The sequence below is a fragment of the Silene latifolia genome, chromosome 10, assembly GCF_048544455.1.
Source record: "Silene latifolia isolate original U9 population chromosome 10, ASM4854445v1, whole genome shotgun sequence".
Lineage (NCBI taxonomy): Eukaryota > Viridiplantae > Streptophyta > Magnoliopsida > Caryophyllales > Caryophyllaceae > Silene > Silene latifolia.
In genome coordinates, this window is record NC_133535.1 from 162,426,344 (window position 1) to 162,433,819 (window position 7,476).

The window sequence follows — 7,476 nt, forward strand, 5'->3', positions numbered from 1 at the left end:
CGTTGAAAGAGCAAGTCCGCGTTGTTTTTTGGAAGACCATGAGATTGGATTGCGGCCAAGGTAGAGAATATAACCTGTGGTCGATATGTAATTATCTTTATCACCAGCAAAATCGGCATCGCAAAAGGCATGAAGACAAAGTGGCGTGGTGCGGTAAAGCTGGATGCCGTGGGTTTGGGTTCCTTGAAGGTAGCGTAGGAGCCGTTTTAATGCGGACCAGTGTGTAGATGTAGGGTGGTGAAGAGACTGGGCCAATCGATTTACAGTGAAGGCGATATCGGGTCGAGTTAGTGAGAGATATTGTAAGCTTCCCACTATTGCTCGATAATTGGTTTGGTCTTGTATGGGTTGTTGTCTTCTCGAGTAAGATGTGCGTCAGTAGCTATAGGTGTCGTATTTGGTTTAGCTTCGGACATGTTGTATTTGACTAAAATATCGTGTATGTATTTTGATTGGTTTAGATGGAGTCCATCGGCATTGGGTGTTACTTCTATGCCGAGAAAGTATGATAGCGGTCCAAGGTCCTTTATTGAGAATCTGTTGGACAAATTGCTTATAAATTGTTGGATATGTTGTTGATTTGGTCCAGTGATTATAATATCATCGACATAAACTAGCATATAAATGCGTGTGGTTTTGTTGTTGAAAATAAACAAAGAGGAGTCGGAGATTGATTGTCGAAAACCGTAGGTGACAAGATATAATTTTAGCTCAGTATACCAAGCTCGGGGAGCTTGTTTTAAGCCATAAATAGCCTTTTGTAATTTGCAGACATAGTCGGGTTTAGAGGCATCAACGAAGCCGTGGGGTTGAGCCATATAGACCGTGTCTGTTAGGGTACCTTGTAAAAATGCATTGTTTACGTCGAGTTGACGTAGTGACCAGGAATGCGTGATTGCTAGTGAAAGAATTAGACGAACCGTCGTAGGTTTAACCACTGGACTAAAGGTCTCAGTGTAGTCAATGCCCGGTCGTTGATGAAATCCTTTTGCAACTAGACGCGCTTTGTGTTGTTTGAGTGAGCCATCGGGGTTATATTTAATGCGATAGACCCATTTGCATCCTATTATATTTTGGTTTGATTGTTTGGGAACTAAGGTCCAAGTTTTATTTCTTTCAAGGGCTTGGAATTCTTCTTGCATTGCATTTCGCCATTGAGTCGAGACAAGGGCTTGTTTCACGGTTTTGGGTAAGGAAGTGAAGGTAGTAGAGGCTTGGGCGAGGTTGGCATATCGTGGGTTTGGTTTCCGAATATTGTTATCAAGACGGGTGACAACGGTGCAGTTTGATGGAGGTGGTATGGAGGCGTTTTGATGATCAGGCGTGTGGGTTTGGTCGGGTGTAGAGAGGTCATTGATAGTGACAGAAGGTGTGGTAGGTTGCGTTTGTTGTTGTGGGTTTTTGCGAGTGTATACTTGTGTTATTGGATGGCGACTTGTGCGGGGTGGGATTGGAGTTGTATTCGTGGTGGTGGGTTGGAGTGTGGAAGTAGGTGGTGGCTGCATCGTGGGGGTTTAGGACAGATTGATCGGTGTTGGTCATGGCTACTGGTGGTTGAAGAGGTTTGGCAGCGGATTTGGTGTAGCGTTTGAAGGAGTTGGGGCGTGGGCAAAGGACAGATTTTTTGGTGTTTTGATGATCGTCTCGATTCGATCATCAAAACCACTGACCAGTCCATTACTGAGTATGTACATGCTATTAAAGCATGCATCGATCAATTGGCGTTAATGGGAAAGGTACTGGATCACGAAGACGTCATCTCCAAAGTTCTAAAAGGACTAGACTATAATACCTTCAAACCAGTGATCGATGCCGTACGTGCACGCGATACCCCAATATCGTTTGAAGCACTTCATGAGAAGCTGCTCCAACACGAGCTCCTCACCAAACAAAACCCGACAAATGATCTATTTCAACCCACTGCCAACCTTAACTATCGTCACAACAATCAAAACCGCAACAACTACCGTCATAACAACCACCAAAACTCTGCCTACAACCCTCAAAACAACCGTCATCAGCCATCGACCAACCCCAACCCACGTCCTTTTAAAGGACGTTGTCAATGGTGTAGACAAGTCGGTCACGTTATAGCCGACTGTCCCTTGTTCCGCAAACTGTTTCTCAATATTGTCTTCCCAGAACCTCCCATCCGACAATACCAACAACCACCTCAAGCCCACACCGTCAGTCACGGTACCAACAATAGGAGCCTATAGGTAGATATTATACACAGAGAATGAGTACATTATATAGGGGAGAGGTGAGTCTATTTTAGGTCAATAATAGGAGCCTATAGGTAGATATTATACAGTGTAATTTCTTCCTTTATTTACAAAAGATATTGTATGCTAATTGATTGGCTGATTGACTAATTGATTTGGTCTTGTATTTGCTGAGATATTGTTGATACAAACCTTATCTGACCTGACCTCAATTTATGCCGGAAATCCTCAATTTTCGTGCTATACACAAACCACAGTACAACGCTGCATCTCATTATTCTAATACAATGGTGGTGAGACATAAAATAGATGCTAACAAAATACTTGGTTCGCTGTTTTCGATGGTGAGAGTAAGTCTTCCTGTTCTGAAATGAAACGTACAATCTTCTCCGCCACGTGTGTGGATCTTACATGAGTTATTGTACATTGTTGTACCCGATCCCAATGATCCATTTTCCATAACTATTTGTTATGTTTAGAGTCGGATTAGATTATGGATTCTATAACAACTTTTTCGTTTCCTCCGTAATGTTGATCAATGAGTTACCCGTCTTTAGCAAGGGAGTGTTTCCTTCAGTTCAGCGTTTTGACTTTTGACTTTAAAGCTCGGATTTCTTATTCAATCTTTCTACGCTGATCATGTTTGTTTTTCGTATGTTATGTTGACAGACCTACTCTATGCCAATGAGGCGGTAGTTCGATCTAGTAAATCATATGTATGACTTTTGTGGCAACAAATCGGCATGGAAACTGTCAGCAATTTTGGTTGGTTTAAGACCTTAGGAGTATATTTTTAAGTCAAAGTCATACATCTATGCCCAAACCTTACGAGTATATTTTTAAGTCAAAGTCATCTCCAGTTGTCAGCAATTTTGGTTGGTTTAAGACCTTTTAAGTTTATAATTAGAAAAGGTTTATAATGATAATGATATGAGTAGATACCACAAGTTTTGTTAAATATTACGGAGTATTCCATATGATTACAAATAATATAGTCCAATTTCATTGATTTGGCCTTCCTGGTTTTCCTAGTCTATATATATATATATATATATATATATATCAAGAAAACACAGTAACTATAAAATTGTTTTATAAGAGAGTTGCTCGTCGGAATTTCATAATCTTTCGATAATAAGAAGTCTGAAAGCATGTTAGTTTAAGACTTCAAAGTCTGACTACTAGTTTGGTTAATTGCTCCTGTTAGGTAGAATAGTAGTATTGACTATAATCTTTATTGTTAAATAAAGTTTATGCAAGTTGCGTACATTCAGTCCGTTTTGACTCAGGAACCCGTCAAGTTGACATTAGCATGTAAATTATTTTATTGGTTGTCCATCAGTTATGTAAGGAGTAATAAGGACTAATTAAACAAAATATGCACTACATCACCATTAGCATTACCATTAATATTGTTTCTGAACAATGAGGAATGCAAAAATAACTTGCCTACTGATTTACTCCTTTATCCTTTTCAATACAAGATGGTATAGATGCAACGGGAACTCACCCAACAATAACTCAACCTTGAGGTGTAAGTCTTCTGAAAGAGCGGCCCTCCTAGACTTCAAGCATAATCTCCCCTATTTCGACAAACATGTTTCATCTTCGTGGGAAGGTGAGGAATGCTGCGAGTGGAGACGGGTGGTTTGTGATAACACAAGCGGCCATATTCTCAAGCTTGATCTAGGAGGAGACAAGTTTGATTACTTGCTTGAAGTGAAGAAGTTCGAGTCCTTAGTGTATTTGCTTGAGCTGAAACAACTGGAGAGCTTGGACCTAAGCTTCAATTACTTCAGTTATAGCTCAATCCCTAGATTTATTGGTTCGATGAACCAACTCAGGTATCTCAATCTCTCAAATACTTCTCTTGCTGGTTCAGTTCCTTATGAATTAGGTAACCTCACTAATCTGCAAGTCCTTCAGCTTTCTCATAACATGTTATCGGGTGAGATTCCGGCATCTTTTGGGAAGTTATCAAATTTGAACGGACTATATCTTTCTTTCAATCAGTTGAGTGGCAAAATACCAACATCGATAGGAAACCTTTCCAAGCTCCAAATGTTATATATTAGCTCCAATCCGTTGGAAGATACAGTTTTGTCTGAACCCTACTTTGCTAACCTCTCAAGTTTGACACGTTTACTCATGTATGATACCATGCTAACACTCAACCTGTCTTCTGCTTGGGTGCCTCCATTCCAACTTCAATACTTGTCAGCTAATGATTGCAAAATTAACGGACAACTTCCTCCATGGCTTCAAACTCAAAAAAACCTATCAGTCCTCTCTTTGTCTAATTCAAATATTTCCGGGTTCATACCAAGATGGTTTCATAAAATGCAACAACTTGACTATGTGGATCTTTCTAACAACAAGATTGACGGGTCTCCTATTTTTCCCATTAACTTTTCCACAATCTACCTCGATAATAACTCTTTGTCAGGGGGATTTTTGTCAAATGGCGGTGAGTTAGAAATATATCGTTATGCTAAAATTCTATATCTCTCAAATAATTTTTTCTCTGGGCCAATTTTAGAAGGTTTAGCTCATATAATGCCAAACTTGGAAGCCCTCTCCCTTTCCAACAATCAAATTAGTGGTCCAATGCCCAATTCTTTGTGCCAACTTAAGTCGTTGAATGCTTTAGATATTCGAAATAATAGCCTATCTGGAGTAATTCCAAATTGTTGGGACAATATTTCAACTATTTTCTTTGTACATCTCTCTCACAACAAGCTGGAAGGACATATCCCCTGCTTTAATAATAGAGATTCCGGCAAACTTGAGATGGGTGATCAAGTTTATTTGCATTTGAATGACAATATGTTGAGCGGAGAGATCCCTTCATGCTTGAATGATCTCATAAATCTGACAACTTTAGACATTGGCGGAAATCAGCTCTCGGGCAAAATGCGCAAGTGGTTTAGAGCCGAAAAATTTCAGGAACTAAAAATACTTAGGCTGAGAGATAACAAGTTTAGTGGCATTATTCCTAGGCAGATATGTTCCTTGCCTCAGCTCCAAATCATGGACCTTGGACATAACCAATTTACGGGATCCATTCCTGGTTGTTTAAGTAACCTTACAGCCATGACTTCACCTAATGCATCACAAAGTATCGACATAGGTGATGTTAGTGAGGTTATTCAAGGAATAGAGCGAGCATATACGAGCACGCTACCATATTTAGTTGATATAGACCTCTCATGCAATAACTTGGTGGGTAGCATTCCCGATGACATGACAAAGATCTCGGGCTTGTTGAGTCTCAATTTGTCGTATAATAAATTGTCGGGAAACATTCCCGAGAATATTGGGGGTTTGAAGTCATTGGTTTCACTTGACTTGTCAAAGAATAAACTCAGGGGAAATATCCCAACAAGCATAGGTGAAATATATACATTAAGCCACCTTAATCTGTCTTACAATAATTTATCAGGCAGAATCCCGACTGGAAATCAGCTACAAACCCTCTCTGACCAACCCTCAATATACGCCATAAATCCTTATCTTTGTGGGGATTTTCTACCGAAAAAGTGCGAAGGCAAAGTTGACAAGCAAGATAAGGGTAGGAGCGATGATGGAAATGAAGATAATGAAGAGAAGCTTGTGAAAATGGGGTTTGACCTAGTAGTGATGTCGAGATTTGCTACTGGTTTCTGGGGTGTTGTTGGGTGTTTGTTGTTGAACAGAAGGTGGAGGCATGCCGTTTTCCAGCGTGTAGAAGATAGTTACTACTGGGTGTATGATGTAGTTGCTGCAAGGGTGGCCAAAGCTAAGATTAACAGGAGATGAGATGGTTCATGTGTTATTCTAGCACAATACATGCACTAATGGCATGTATTAATAACTATTACTGTATATATTTTTGAAGTGTATGGATATTATGATTAAGCTTTGAGAGGAGCACAATAATGTAAAAATAATGATGGATTTTTTTATGAATTGTTGTAATTCTGCAAGACGGAACTAGGTGTATCGAAGTGTGAGGATCTTATGATTAAGTAAGCTAGAGAGTAGTACGATGATGAATTCAAGACTGAACCGGATTAGCATTCTACTAAGGAATCAATTGACGTGCCCGCGCCCCGCAACATAAGGCATCAGTCATTACATAATTTAAGTCGTCGTTGACATTTCTACTCAAAAGTCTCCACTGATGGAAGGGGCACAAGAGGTAAGAATAAGAATAATGTTCTCTATGACTTCGTGCTCAATAATTGTACGTTCTTGACTGTGTTATTTGAGGTTTGAACGCCTAAAAGTTATAGTATAATTATTCTATGTATATTAATATGGTTGCGGAATTATGGGAGAGGTTTTCAAAGGAGAGAAAAATTATTGATATATATGGGCTAAAAAAAATTTAACTGAACTAGGTGGCATAAGGACTCTATTAGGCTCAATATTCATCTCGATCCTAATATTTATTGATATATATGGGCTAAAAAAAATTGACGGAAAATTTAGAAGTTTTTGCTTAAATGGGGTTGAAAACCAAACTATTTAACAAAATAGGGTCGATTTCAAACTATTTACCAAAAATGGGTCCACGTCATTATTTCCGATTTTTTAATTTTTTTTAATGAACTGTTAGCTTGTCGCTGTCTGGGACAGCGAGATATTGCATGCCATATGAAGGTGCATGACAAGCTACTTTCGTCCTTGCCGTTCTCCTTGCTCTGACCACCAGATAACGAAATACCACCATCATTCTCTTCTTCTCACTTCCCTTATCATAAGAGCGTCTTTTGTTAAGTTATTAGTATAATGGTTTGCGTAAAAAACGACTCACAATATCACCCTCCACTATCGATTTCGGTTTCGCGGCAATCCATTTATATTCTCTTAATGATTATTTGTATCATCTGAATTCGTTTTTTATGTAAGAGCAGTATATATCCCACACCTCGTCACCTCATCCAACTTTAGAACGAAGCTTGAGGCAATTGGTAATGCAGTTGTCGGACTTGTCGCTGTATAAATGCACCATTGTTACATGAATACTTCTACTGTCTTCTAGATAGTACGGTGTATTTCACACTTACATTAAGCACATCATTACCGAACTACTCACAAGTTTTATCAATTCATTATAAATCAAAACCCAGATTTGAATTACATAAAAAACGAGTTCATATGGTACAAATAATCATATTAAGACAAGATAAATGGATTGCCGCGAAATCGAAATCATTAGTGGAGGGTGATATTGCGGGTCGGTTTTTGCGCAAACCATTGAGCTAAT